Source organism: Schistocerca americana, chromosome 2 (assembly GCF_021461395.2).
Source record: "Schistocerca americana isolate TAMUIC-IGC-003095 chromosome 2, iqSchAmer2.1, whole genome shotgun sequence".
Taxonomy (NCBI): domain Eukaryota; kingdom Metazoa; phylum Arthropoda; class Insecta; order Orthoptera; family Acrididae; genus Schistocerca; species Schistocerca americana.
This window is the reverse complement of record NC_060120.1, coordinates 1,067,072,245-1,067,088,257: the sequence shown is the minus strand read 5'-3', so window position 1 is coordinate 1,067,088,257 and position 16,013 is coordinate 1,067,072,245.

Here is a 16,013-nt window from a genome sequence, read left to right as displayed (position 1 = left end):
CTGCGAGTCCAGTTTTAGTTTCCGAGACTGCACTTCAGGTTTACTGTATACCTTGGACCATCTTATTGATGATGAACCACAGAAATTGCACCCGAATTTAATACAAAAGGCACAATGTTGACTTAAGTAGAAGAGGACTGACACTCTAACTTTCTATGATTTGTACCTCTCCTGTGAGTCCAGTTTTAGATTCCGATGCTTCACTTCAGGTTTACCGTATCCCTTGGACCTTCTTATTGACGATGAAATACAGAAATTGCATACGAATTTAATACAAAAGGCACAATGCCGACTACAGTACAAGAGGACTGACACTCTAACTTTCTATTGTTTGAACCTCTCCTGTGAGTAATGTTTGAGATTCCGATGCTTCACTTCAGGTTAACTGTATCCCTTGGACCTTCTTATTGCCGACGAAACACAGAAATTGCATCCGAATTTAATACAAATGGCACAATGCCGACTTAAGTATAAGAGGACTGACACTCTAACTTTCTATGTTTTGAACCTCTCCTGTGAGTCCAGTTTTAGATTCCGATGCTTCACTTCAGGTTTACTGTATCCCTTGGACCTTCTTATTGACGATGAAGAACAGAAATTCCATCCGAAATTAATACAAAAGGCACAATGCCGTCTTAGGTACAGGAGGACTGACACTCTAACTTTCTATGATTTGAACAACTCCTGTGGGTTCAGTTTTAGATTCCGATCTGCACTTCAGGTTTACTGTATACCTTGGATCATCTTATTGACGATGAAACACAGAATTAGCATCCGAATTTAATACACAAGGCACAATGCCGACTTAAGTAGAAGAGGACTGACACTCTAACTTTCTATGATTTGAAATTCTCCTCTGAGTCCAGTTTTAGATTCCGAAGCTGTACTTCAGGTTTACTGTATCCCTGGGACCTTGTTATTGACAATGAAACACAGAAATTGCATCCGAATTTAATACAAAAGGCACAATGCCGACTTAAGTACAGGTGGACTGACACTCTAACTTTCTATGATTTGAACCTTTCCTGCGAGTCCAGTTTTAGTTTCCGAGACTGCACTTCAGGTTTACTGTATACCTTGGACCATCCTATTGATGATGAAACACAGAAATTGCACCCGAATTTAATACAAAAGGCACAATGTTGACTTAAGTAGAAGAGGACTGACACTCTAACATTCTATGATTTGTACCTCTCCTGTGAGTCCAATTTCAGATTCCGATGCTTCACTTTAGGTTTACCGTACCCCTTGGACCTTCTTATTGACGATGAAACACAGAAATTGCATCCGAATTTAATACAAAAGGCGCAATGCCGACTTCAGTACAAGAGGACTGACACTCTAACTTTCTATGGTTTGAACCTCTCCAGTGAGTCCTGTTTGAGATGACGATGCTTCACTTCAGGTTAACTGTATCCCTTGGACCTTCTTATTGACGACGAAACACAGAAATTGCATCCGAATATAGTACAAATTGGCACAATGCCGACTTAAGTATAAGAGGACTGACATTCTAACTTTCTATGTTTTGAACCTCTCCTGTGAGTCCAGTTTTAGGTTCCGATGCTTCACTTCAGGTTTACTGTATCCCTTGGACCTTCTTATTGACGATGAAGAACAGAAATTCCATTCGAAATTAATACAAAAGGCACAATGCCGACTTAGGTACAGGAGGACTGACACTCTAACTTTCTATGATTTGAACCTATCCTGTGAGTCCAGTTTCAGATACCGATGCTTCACTTCAGGTTTAGTGTATCCCTTGGACCTTCTTATTGACGATGAAACACAGAAATTGCATCCGAATTTAATACAAAAGGCATAATGCCGACTTAAGTACAAGAGGACTGACACTCTAAATTTCTATGATTTCAACCTCTCCTGTGAGTCCAGTTTTAGATTCCGATGCTTCACTTCAGGTTTACTGTATCCCTGGGACCTTCTTATTGACGATGAAACACAGAAATTGCATCCGAGTTTAATACAAAAGGCACAATGCCGACTTAAGTACAAGAGGACTGACACTCTAACTTTCTATGTTTTGAACCTCTCCTGTGAGTCCAGTTTTAGATTCTGATGCTTCACTTCAGGTTTACTGTATCCCTTGGACCTTCTTATTGACAATGAAACACAGAAATTGCATCTGAATTTAATACAAAAGGCACAATGCCGACTTAAGTACAAGACGACTGGCACTCTAATTTTCTGTGATTTGAACCTATCCTGTGAGTCCCGTTTTAGATTCAGATGCTTCACTGCAGGTTTACTGTATCCCTGGGACCTTCTTATTGACGATGAAACACAGCAACTGCATCCGGAATTAATACAAATGGCACAATGCCGACTTAAGTACAAGAGGACTGACACTCTAACTTTCTTTGATTTCAACCTCTCCTGTGAGTCCAATTTTGGATTCCGATGCATCGCTTCAGGTTTACTGTATCCCTGGGACCTTCTTATTGACGATGAAACACAGAAATTGCACCCGAATTTAATACAAAAGGCACAATGCCGACTTAAGTACATGAGGACTGACACTCTAACTTTCTATGATTCGAACCTCGCCTTTGAGTACAGTTTTAGATTCCGATGATTCACTTCAGGTTTACTGTATACCTTGCACCTTCTTATTGACGATGAAACACAGAAATTGCATCCGAATTTAATACAAAAGGCACAATGCCGACTTAAGTACAAGTGGACTGACACTTTAACTTTCTGTGTATTGAACCTCTCCTGTGAGTCCAGTTTTAGATTCCGATGCTTCACTTCAGATTTACTGTATACCTTGGACCTTGTTATTGACGATGAAACACAGAAATTGCATCCGAATTTAATACAAAAGGCACAATGCCGACTTATGTACAGGAGGACTGACACTCTAACTTTCTATGATTTGAACCTCTCCTGTGAGTCCTGTTTTAGATTCCGGTGCTTCACTTCAGGTTTACTATATCACTGGGACCTTCTTACCGACGATGAAACGCAGAAATTGCATCCGAATTTAATACAAATGGCACAATGCCGAATTAAGTACAAGAGGACTGACACACTAACATTCTATGATTTGAACCTATCCTGTGAGTCCAGTTTTAGATACCGGTGCTTCACTTTGGGTTTAGTGTATCCCTTGGACCTTCTTATTGACGATGAAACACAGAAATTCCATCCGAATTTAATACAAAAGGCACAATGCCGACTTAAGTACAAGAGGACTGACACTCTAACTTTCTATGATTGGAACCTCTCCTGTGAGTCCAGTTTTAGATTCAGATGCTTCACTTTAGGTTTACTGTATCCCTGGGACCTTCTTATTGACAATAAAACACAGAAATTGCATCCGAATTTAATACAAAAGGCACAATGCCGACTTAAGTACAAGAGGACTGACACTCTAACATTCTATGATTTGAACCTCTCCTGTGAGTCCAGTTTTAGATTCCGATGCTTCAATTCAGGTTTACTATATCCCTGGGACCATCTTATTGACAATGAAACACAGAAATTGCACCTGAATTTAATACAAAGGGCACAATGCCGACTTAAGTACAGGAGGACTGACACTCTAACTTTCTATGTTTTGAACCTCTCCTGTGAGTCCAGCTTTAGATTCCGATGTTTCACTTCAGGTTTACTGTATCACTTGGACCTTCTTATTGGCAATAAAACACAGAAATTGCATCTGAATTTAATACAAAAGGCACAATGCCGACATAAGTACACGTGGACTGGCACTCTAACTTACTGTGATTTGAAACTATCCTGTGAGTCCAGTTTTAGATACCGATGCTTCACTTCAGTTTTAGTGTATCCCTTGGATCTTCTTATTGACGATGAAACACAGAAATTGCATCCGAATGTAATACAAAAGGCACAATGCCGACTTAAGTACAGGAGGACTGACACTCTAACTTTCTATGATTTGAACCTCTCCTGTGAGTCCAATTTTAGTTTCCGATGCTTCACTTCAGGTTTACTGTATCCCTGGGACCTTCTTATTGACGATGAAACACAGACATTGCATTCGAATTTAATACAAAAGGTACTATAAAGGCACATTTGCATGCCGTGCGTGAGTTTCCTCGGAAACGCGAAATCTTAATAATTAATCTGTGAGAAATAAATAAAGCCTATGGCACAGAACTGCAGCGCTGTGTCGCTGATAAAACAAAAACAGAACTACGTTACTCGTATGTTTGATTAAGAAAAGAGAGCTCTCGTTGAAGTGGTGCGAGAAGCACGTATTTTAGTTTATTGTCTGGCACACCGCCATATTTCATGATATAGAAAATTACTGCGAGTTGCAACCATACTAGGCACTCGATTCTGTAAAGAATTTATATTTATAAAAGTAAGTAGGATTATGAACTGTAGGCGTATTCATTGAATATATCTGATTTAACTAACTGTGTAATTTTTTGTTTAGTAGACAATCACCTCTGTACGACGTTTTGGCATGGCTGGCAAATTATTGTAATATTGAGATTTAGTTTATGAGTCCGCACCTACCGCAGCAGTCTTTGGAAACGATTTAATTACGAAGTCCGATTATTTCAGTTTTATTTCACGGTCAACTACGAGTAACATTGCCTTTACGAAAAAGCCATTGTCAAGCGTCTGATACCGAATAATCAAAACCTGACGACTCATAGGAGAGCCAATCAGACAGATAAAAATAATTAATATTTTATTTTATTTTATTTTATTTTATTTATTTTATATTGGCGACTGCGTGTCGGACTTGTTATTTTGTCATTTGTTACATTGTTCTCTTTGTTTCATGTGAAAAATCAACCTTCTGGTCCTGGACTTGACTATATGAGAAATAAAAAAAAATCAGAAGATATTTGCCAATTATAAAATTTTGCGGGAAGACGCAAAGAAGCTTCCAGCAAAATAAGGTAAGACGCAGCATCTTTGCATTAGCAGGCTTGACCAGACGTATAATTCAGTGTATTAGCTTTTCAGTAAAATTCTGTAGTGTTTCTTTTCCGCATAACAGTTTCAGTGATAAATTCCATTCTCAGTATTTTTCCTTAAACAATAACGTATGCAACAATACCAATACACGAGTGTACAATATGGCCGACTTCTGTACGATATCATGTAACATGGCCAGCAGCCATTACCAATAATCTCAAATTCAGTTTATATTTTTAAATTAACAGACAGCCATTGTTGCTACGACCGATTCATACTCAACTGCATTTTATTTTAAAACCAGTGTCAAACATTAATTTCTTGAAATATATAGCACGTGTGGCATGGTAATAACTAGAAAACAATACGCAAAAATGGAACAGCAAAGACGTACTATTCAGACGCAATCCGACTCGGACGAGAGACAAATGTTAGAAAATGACTTTACGACAGCAACCGGTAGTGACGATACATCAAATATTGACGCAAGTGTCAACGGAAATTTTGACAATAGGCCGTCCACCACAAAAATTTCAAAGTCTCAGTCAGAGCCCATGTTAATACATGACGTCACGTCTAATGACGCGGCGGGGGCAGAGACCTTGCAAACAGTAAACATTGCCAACATGTTACAAATGCTAATGAAACAAAACGCAGAAAATATGGCAACCTTAAGGATGCAGAACGCGGAAAACATGGCAACCTTAAAGACACAAAATGAACAGTTAAAGACACAAAATGACGAAATTAAATCTGATCTCATAGCAATCAAGGCATGTAATGACACTTTGTGTAAACGTGTAGAACTTATAGACGCCACACTGACCGAACAGATGACTGAACTCAGTACGAAATTTTCCAAGCTTAATACGAGACAAGAAAAGACTACAAATGACGTAGCACTTTTACAGAAACAATTAAAAAACCTTAATGTCACGTGTGAAGCTCTTACTGAACAAATTCAAACATATCCTTCAGTACACGACAACCTTGAAAAACGAATTACTGACGTGCAGAATAAATTTGACGATGTTGAACAACACCTGACTGACATCTTACAATCTGATGCCACAGCTCATTTTCAAAATATTAATAAAGAATTTCATGATTGGGTAGAGAACAAAGACAAACATTTTGATAGATGCATACGTGAAAATTTACCAACAATTGTGCACGACTCCGTAGCGGAATACATCACTAATAACAAACAGCTGATTAGTGACGCAGTACAATCCGTCACTGCACCCATGAGACAATTCACCGATCAACCACAGTCTGAATGTAACGAAAATATCAGTCAAAATGTACAATTCAGAAACCAATATACATTCGAGTATGACGCACACATACCGCACACCACAAACACACAAGAACAAAACACACCACGACTACAACACATACCACGACGTGCAACCAGAAACACAAGCTATTATCATGGTAAACCACAGCAACATTATCGTAATTACTCGCCAGCTGAGCATTGCAGTAATTACAGTGGAACAAATCCATATCATAATGCAAAGGAAGACGAAAGCTTAATAAAACACAGGCAATTTCAGGCTTTTATCCCAGAAAAACGAACCATTCATCCGGTGATTTTTCTCAAATCTTTTAGTAACGCATTTCCACGCACTTGGAGTGACCGGAAAAAGATTTCATATATTGTCGGTTACATCCAAGGCGATGCAGCTGTCTGGGCATACAGTCAAGCTGACGTATGTACCACGTACAGTGAGTTTGAGCGTGCTTTTCTGAACAAATTCTGGTCGCAATCCGTCCAGGAGCGACTCAGGAGACAAATTTTAGAACCTGAAACTTTTAACAGTAAAAATGGTAACTTACGCAGATATTTTGAAAAATACTTGAACATGGGACATTTTTTAGACGAACCAGTCGCAACACGTGATATACTCCGAGCGTTGAAGGCCAAATTGCCTTTCAACATTAAGGAAAAACTTCTACATATCCCGGATGACGATTCAGATTATTTTTTAACAGCTTTAGATTCGGTTGACATGTTACTTGAAGATCAGCGCTTCGCGCGGCAAAACAGCAGCCACAATGTTTACACTAGTGGTATGCAAAACATGCAGGCTTGCCAACACAATTCTGGCGCGCCCACAGTTGGATACGCGGTACAACAAAAACAGCAAACTCACATGCCGTCTCAGTACGGAAATCAAAATCAACACGCGTATTCCAATACAAACAATAGTTACAACAGTAATAACATTTCATGCGGCAATCCATACAAAAGGCACCGCGGTAATAACTACAACGGTAACAACGGATACAAAGGTAATAACAAAAACACAAACAGAAATAGAAATAATAATAACTACGAGCCAAGACAGCATCAAGGTTGGACTCGTAACGATCAGTACTTTCATTCAAACTCTGCTTTACCACAGCAGCCACCAGGTCAAAATTGGAGCATACCTTACGACCGACAGGTAAGTTATAATGCGCAACAGCAACAACAACCGCAAAAGTTTGGAGATCATAATAGGCAATATTCGAATGTGAATATAATAGAAATGACACCTGATGCACAACCTCAATCTGTGTCAGTACCTAGTACAAATGCTAATCCAACAAACTAGAAACAGTCACTACTTTGCCCCAGGTCGTGGCTGAAGAATCCTTGGGGGGCGGCTTCAGTGTTAATCAGTTATTTGACACCACACTTGAACAACAGAATAATGATATGCCGAGTAATTCTAAACAAAAACTACCTGTTTTATTTATAAGATACAACCACAATAACAATATATCAGATGAACTTTTACAAGACAGTACACAATGTCGTTTAAACACAAATGAAATTGTTTTAGCATCCACTACTGGTGTAGTAGGTGGGATTCCAACTACTATTATCCTAGATACAGGTGCAGCTGTGAGCGTTTTATCTTTTAATTTTTATAAAAAGATGTGTGAATTGGAACCTGTGCCTGAGTTTCCTGCCCAAAACTGTAAAATAACTACTGCACTAGGTAATAAGTCATGTAGGGTTACGAAGCAAGTTTTTGTAAACGTTAAAATAGGTAATGGAACCGTACAATGGCCATTCCTGGTTGTACAAAACCTTGTGACAAATTGCATATTAGGAATAGATATTATGAGCGAGAAGGACTGCATTATAGACTTCTCCAAAGGTAAATGTATTTTAAATGATAAAGGCAGTGTAATTATTATTGATTTGGACAGGAGAACTCTAAAGCATGACAAACACTGTACAGGGTACAAGGTACAGTTAGTACTTGACAAAGACATTCAAGACATGCAAACACACTCATCTGACAGAGAGCTAATGGACTTGAAAACATTGCTTGATCATAAGATAAGTGAAGCTACAGCTCTCAGTGTACATGAACGTATAAAACTACAGGAAGTGTTATTCAAATATTTACAAGTTTTTACCAAACGATTAGGTGTTATCAACACGTATGTGTACAAGATTGAAGTTAATCCTCACAAGATCTTCTACCATAAGACATATAACGTACCGTTATCTCAACGACCTGCTGTGTGGCAAGAACTAAAACAAATTACAACATAGATTATAAGTAGTATAGAAATTTTCATTTCAGCGGTTCCAGTGACGCAGTTGAAGACAGAAGAACTTTTCTTTCAACGCCGCGGCACCACCGAGAAGACTGAATATTGAAGTAAAATTTATGATTACGTAGCAGTGAATGATATATAAATTTTTCACGGAACATTTGTGACTGTAGGTACCACTGACTTGCTATGACACCTGACGAACCGACAGACGTCATCTGTGAAGCGATCTTTTACTTCGAGAAATAGATTAGACGCACATCTCTCAGCAAGAAAAGCATCTACCAGTAGTCAAGGCCACACAGACACACTACACACACGCACAAAACGCGAGGAATCTAACAGCTTTCCGTCTCTTATTATTTTGAATATTTATTGAGTAGTGAAAACGCCTGGTCTTGCCTACTGATGTAATGAATGTTGTGTCTAACCTATCTTAATTTCAGATGACATCACAAAAAACATCGATAATATCCCAGCAAAACCGCTAAAGAGGATGTAAATATCTGCAATTCATGTAATCAAATATGACGCAATGTAATAACCTATAGCTATGTAATGATGATGTAAACATGTTTATGTGCAACTGTATTATGTTTATGCTAAGAAAATATGTGACGTGTGTATGTATTATTACTTATGTTTTTTTAAACTGATGTATAATGTAACTGTTACTGTGTGAAAATTTGAACGATAACGAGTGCCAAAATGTGAAAAACTTTTTAAAAAAAAAAAAAAAAAAAAATTGCGTAGTGAACCACTATTCACGGACATTAACGTACATTACTAAGTCTGCAACTACGCAGAAACCTATGTGAAAGAAACTGTTAATGACATTCATGATGCATCGTACCTTTGTTAACGCGATGAACGATTTCTTCGATGAGTAACCACGAACATTTAGGTGAGCTATATTTAAAAAAAAAAAAAACTGAATATGTGAAGTGCATAATTCGTGCATCGTCTAGCGACATTACTACAGTACCCAACTTCAAGATGTTAACTGGATTAAATGGACACAAAGTGCCTGTCCAGAAAACAACACGACGGGTGGAAGAATTTTGGTTGGAACTTCAGGGAATGAAATGTTCTCGAAATGTGACGGACACGCTTACCTGGACTGTCCAAGGATCGACGCCAGCTATGTGCCGTCCGAGGTTCTGCAACCAAGCTTCCACGGAATATCGAAAACGAACTGCATATGGACTAATTACTCGACGGGTCACGTCTGATCTGTAATAAACAATGCTTTTTGTCACAACGAACTGCATCACAACGACTATAATGGAAATAGGAAATGGACATGCTTATATATCAATCACGTTGTTATACAACGATGTTACTGTGATCAAAAAAACTTTACCACGACGATACTAACCTGTAAAAAATTATTGTGCAGCAGATGAATATGAACTGTGATAACGACACCATGTGTATAGGTCAACGCACCTGAAAAATACGGACATTTTTCTTTGAAGCATTTCATTGCAATGCTATGTAACTAAGAACATTCAACAATCTAAAGTTGTATTGTATTATAACAAATATTGTAATTTTAAAACTAAGTTACCTGTCATAGAATGTAGTCTTCATATGTAATCTTGGTGGAATATTTTCTTTGTGCAACGACTAAGAAATGCGCGCGCACACGAACAATATGAACTGCAATACTGTGCCGCGTGATCTAAATTTACGAAATAACGGCAGTGCCGTAGTTACACAGACGCTTCTGCGCATGCGCGCACTCTGTTTTGCCAACATAAGAACTTTTTCGACGCACGCGCGTCATTCAAATTTTGTATATAATATACAGTATAATGTAAGTCATGTAAATAGTTGTAGATAACTTAGATTTTCTTGTGCCTTTAGGTGAATTGCTCGCCTGCAGGTGTGTCCTTTCGCCTCGCAATTCAGGGGGCAATATAAAGGCACATTTGCATGCCGTGCGTGAGTTTCCTCGGAAACGCGAAATCTTAATAATTAATCTGTGAGAAATAAATAAAGCCTATGGCACAGAACTGCAGCGCTGTGTCGCTGATAAAACAAAAACAGAACTACGTTACTCGTATGTTTGATTAAGAAAAGAGAGCTCTCGTTGAAGTGGTGCGAGAAGCACGTATTTTAGTTTATTGTCTGGCACACCGCCATATTTCATGATATAGAAAATTACTGCGAGTTGCAACCATACTAGGCACTCGATTCTGTAAAGAATTTATATTTATAAAAGTAAGTAGGATTATGAACTGTAGGCTTATTCATTGAATATATCTGATTTAACTAACTGTGTAATTTTTTGTTTAGTAGACAATCACCTCTGTACGACGTTTTGGCATGGCTGGCAAATTATTGTAATATTGAGATTTAGTTTATGAGTCCGCACCTACCGCAGCAGTCTTTGGAAACGATTTAATTACGAAGTCCGATTATTTCAGTTTTATTTCACGGTCAACTACGAGTAACATTGCCTTTACGAAAAAGCCATTGTCAAGCGTCTGATACCGAATAATCAAAACCTGACGACTCATAGGAGAGCCAATCAGACAGATAAAAATAATTAATATTTTATTTTATTTTATTTTATTTTATTTATTTTATAGTACAATGCCGTCATAAGTACAAGAGGACTGACTCTCTAACTTTCTATATTTTGAACCTCTCCTGTGAGTCCAGTCTTAGATTCCGATGCTTCACTTCAGGTTTTCTGTATCTCTCGGACCTTCTTATTGACAATGAAACACAGAAATTGCTTCCGAATTTAATACAAAAGGCACAATGCCGACTTAAGTCCAAGAGGACTGACACTCTAACTTTCTATGATTCGAACCTCTCCTGTGAGTCCAGTTTTACATTCCGATGCTTCACTTCAGGTTTACTGTATCCCTGGATCCTTCTTATTGACGATGCAACAGAGAAATTGCATCCGAATTTAATACAAATGGCACAATGCCGACATAAGTACAAGAGAGCTGACACTCTAACTTTCTGTGATTTGAACCTATCCTGTGAGTCCAGTTTTAGATACCGATGCTTCACTTCAGGATTAGTGTATCCCTTGGACATTTTTATTGACGATGAAACACAGAAATTGCATCCGAATTTAATAAAAAAGGCACAATGCCGATTTAAGTACAGTAGGACTGACACTCTAATTTTCTATGATTTGAACATCTCCTGTGAGTCCAGTTTTAGATTCCGAAGCTTCACTTCAGGTTTACTATATACCTGGGAACTTCTTATTGACGATGAAACACAGAAATTGCATCCGAATTTAATTCAAATGGCACAATGCCGACTTAAGTACTAGAGGACTGACACTCTAACTTCCTATGATTCGAACCTCTCCTGTGAGTCCAGTTTTAGTTTCCGATGCTTCACTTCAGATTTACTGTATACCTTGGACCTTCTTATTGACGATGAAACACAGAAATTGCATCTGAATTTAATACAAAAGGCACAATGCAGACTTTAGTACCAGAGGACTGACACTCTAATTTTCTATGATTTGAACCTATCCTGTGAGTCCAGTTCTAGATTCCGATGCTTCACTGCAGGTTTACTGTATCTTTCGGACCTTCTTAATGACGAAGAAACACAGAAATTGCATCCGAATTTAATACAAAAGGCACAATGCCGACTTAAGTTCAGGAGGACTGACACTCTAACTTTCTATGATTTGAACCTCTCCTGTGAGTCCAGTTTTAGATTACGATGCTTCACTTCAGGTTTACTATATCCCTGGGACCTACTTATTGACGATGAAACACTGACATTGCTTCCGAATTTAATACAAATGACACAATGCCGACTTAAGTACAAGAGGACTGACACTCTAACTTTCTATGATTTGAACCTTTCCTGCGAGTCCAGTTTTAGATTCCGAGGCTGCACTTCAGGTATACTGTATACCTTGGACCATCATATTGACGATGAAAAACAGAATTTGCACCTGAATTTAATACAAAAGGCACAATGCCGACTTAAGTACAAGAGGACTGACACTCTAACTTTCTATGATTTGAACCTCTCCTGTGAGTCCAGTTTTAGATTCAGATGCTTTACTTTAGGTTTACTGTATTCCTGGGACCTTCTTATTGACGATAAAACACAGAAATTGCATCCGAATTAAATACAAAAGGCACAATGCCGGCTTAACTACAAGAGGACTGACACTCTAACATTCTATGATTTGAACCTCTCCTGTGAGTCCAGTTTTAGATTCCGATGCTTCAATTCAGGTTTACTGTATCCCTGGGACCTTCTTATTGACGATGAAACACAGAAATAGCATCCGAATTTAATACACAAGGCACAATACCGACTTAAGTTGAAGAGGACTGACACTCTAACTTTCTATGATTTGAACCTCTCCTGTGAGTCCAGTTTTAGATTCCGATGCTTTACTTCAGGTTTACTGTATCCCTGGGACCTTCTTATTGACAATGAAACACAGAAATTGCATCCGAATTTAATACAAAAGGCACAATGCCGACTTAAGTACAAGAGGACTGACACTCTAACTTTCTATGATTTGAACCTCTCCTGTGAGTCCAGTTTTAGATTCAGATGCTTTACTTTAGGTTTACTGTATTCCTGGGACCTTTTTATTGACGATAAAACACAGAAATTGCATCCGAATTTAATACAAAAGGCACAATGCCGGCTTAACTACAAGAGGACTGACACTCTAACATTCTATGATTTGAACCTCTCCTGTGAGTCCAGTTTTAGATTCCGATGCTTCAATTCAGGTTTACTGTATCCCTGGGACCTTCTTATTGACGATGAAACACAGAAATAGCATCCGAATTTAATACAAAAGGCACAATGCCGACTTAAGTACAAGAGGACTGACACTCTAACTTTCTATGATTTGAACCTATCCTGTGAGTCCAGTTGTAGATTCCGATGCTTCACTTCAGGTTTACTATATCCCTGGGACCATCTTATTGACAATGAAACACAGAAATTGCATCCGAATTTAATGCAAAGGGCACAATGCCGACTTAAGTACAGGAGAACTGACACTCTAACTTTCTATGTTATGAACCTCTCCTGCGAGTCCAGCTTTCGATTCCGATGTTTCACTTCACTTTTACTGTATCACTTGGACCTTCTTATTGACAATAAAACACAGAAATTGCATCTGAATGTAATACAAAAGGCACAATGCCGACTTAAGTACAGGAGGACTGACACTATAACTTTCTATAATTTGAACCTCTCCTGTGAGTCCAGTCTTAGATTCCGATGCTTCACTTCAGGTTTTCTGTATCTCTTGGACCTTCTTATTGACAATGAAACACAGAAATTGCATCCGAATTTAATAAAAAAGGCACAACGCCGACTTAAGTACAGGAGGACTGACACTCTAACTTTCTATGATTTGAACATCTCCTGTGAGTCCAGTTTTAGATTCCGATGCTTTACTTCAGGTTTACTGTATCCCTGGGACCTCCTTATTGACAATGAAACACAGAAATTGCATCCGAATTTAATACAAAAGGCACAATGCCGACTTAAATACAGGTGGACTGACACTCTAACTTTCTATGATTTGAACCTTTCCTGCGAGTCCAGTTTTAGTTTCCGAGGCTGCACTTCAGGTTTACTGTATACCTTGGACAATCTTATTGATGATGAAACACAGAAATTGCACCCGAATTTAATACAAAAGGCACAATGCCGACTTAAGTAGAAGAGGACTGACACTCTAACATTCTATGATTTGTACCTCTCCTGTGAGTCCAATTTTAGATTCCGATGCTTCACTTTAGGTTTACCGTACCCCTTGGCCCTTCTTATTGACGATGAAACACAGAAATTGCATCCGAATTTAATACAAAAGGCTCAATGCCGACTTCAGTACAAGAGGACTGACGCTCTAACTTTCTATGGTTTGAACCTCTCCAGTGAGTCCTGTTTGAGATGACGATGCTTCACTTCAGGTTAACTGTATCCCTTGGACCTTCTTATTGACGACGAAACACAGAAATTGCATCCGAATTTAATACAATTGGCACAATGCCGACTTAAGTATAAGAGGATTGACATTCTAACTTTCTATGTTTTGAACCTCTCCTGTGAGTCCAGTTTTAGGTTCCGATGCTTCACTTCAGGTTTACTGTATCCCTTGGACCTTCTTATTGACGATGAAGAACAGAAATTCTATTCGAAATTAATACAAAAGGCACAATGCCGACATAGGTACAGGAGGAGTGACACTCTAACTTTCTATGATTTGAACAACTCCTGTGGGTTCAGTTTTAGATTCCGATGCTGCACTTCAGGTTTACTGTATTCCTTGGACGTTCTTATTGACGATGAAACACAGAAATTGCATCCTAATTTAATACAAATATCACAATGCCGACTTAAGTACAAGACGACTGACACTCTAACTTTCAATGATTTGAACCTATCCTGTGAGTCCAGTTTCAGATACCGATGCTTCACTTCAGGTTTAGTGTATCCCTTGTACCTCCTTATTGACGATGAAACACAGAAATTGCATCCGAATTTAATACAAAAGGCACAATGCCGACTTAAGTACAAGAGGACTGACACTCTAAATTTCTATGATTTGAACCTCTCCTGTGAGTCCAGTTTTAGATTCCGATGCTTCACTTCAGGTTTACTGTATCCCTGGGACCTTCTTATTGACGATGAAACACAGAAAAAGCATCCGAGTTTAATACAAAAGGCACAATGCCGACTTAAGTACAAGAGGACTGACACTCTAACTTTCTATGATTTGAACCTCTCCTGTGAGTCCAGTTTTAGATTCCGATGCTTCACTTCAGGTTTACTGTATCTCTTGGACCTTCTTATTGACAATGAAACACAGAAATTGCATCTGAATTTAATACAAAAGGCACAATGCCGACTTAAGTACAAGAGGACTGGCACTCTAATTTTCTGTGATTTGAACCAATCCTGTGAGTCCCGTTTTAGATTCCGATGCTTCACTGCAGGTTTACTGTATCCCTGGGACCTTCTTATTGACGATGAAACACAGCAACTGCATCCGGAATTAATACAAATGGCACAATGCCGACTTAAGTACAAGAGGACTGACACTCTAACTTTCTATGATTTGAACCTCTCCTGTGAGTCCAATTTTAGATTCCGATGCATCACTTCAGGTTTACTGTATCCCTGGGACCTTCTTATTGACGATGAAACACAGAAATTGCACCCGAATTTAATACAAAAGGCACAATGCCGACTTAAGTACATGAGGACTGACACTCTAACTTTCTATGATTGGAACCTTGCCTTTGAGTACAGTTTTAGATTCCGATGCTTCACTTCAGGTTTACTGTATCTCTTGGACCTTCTTATTGACAATAAAACACAGAAATTGCATCTGATTTCAATACAAAAGGCACAATGCCGACATAAGTACAAGAGGGCTGGCACTCTAACTTACTGTGATTTGCACCTATCCTGTGAGTCCAGTTTTAGATACCGATGCTTCACTTCAGTTTTAGTGTATGCCTTGGACATTCTTATTGACGATGAAACACAGAAAT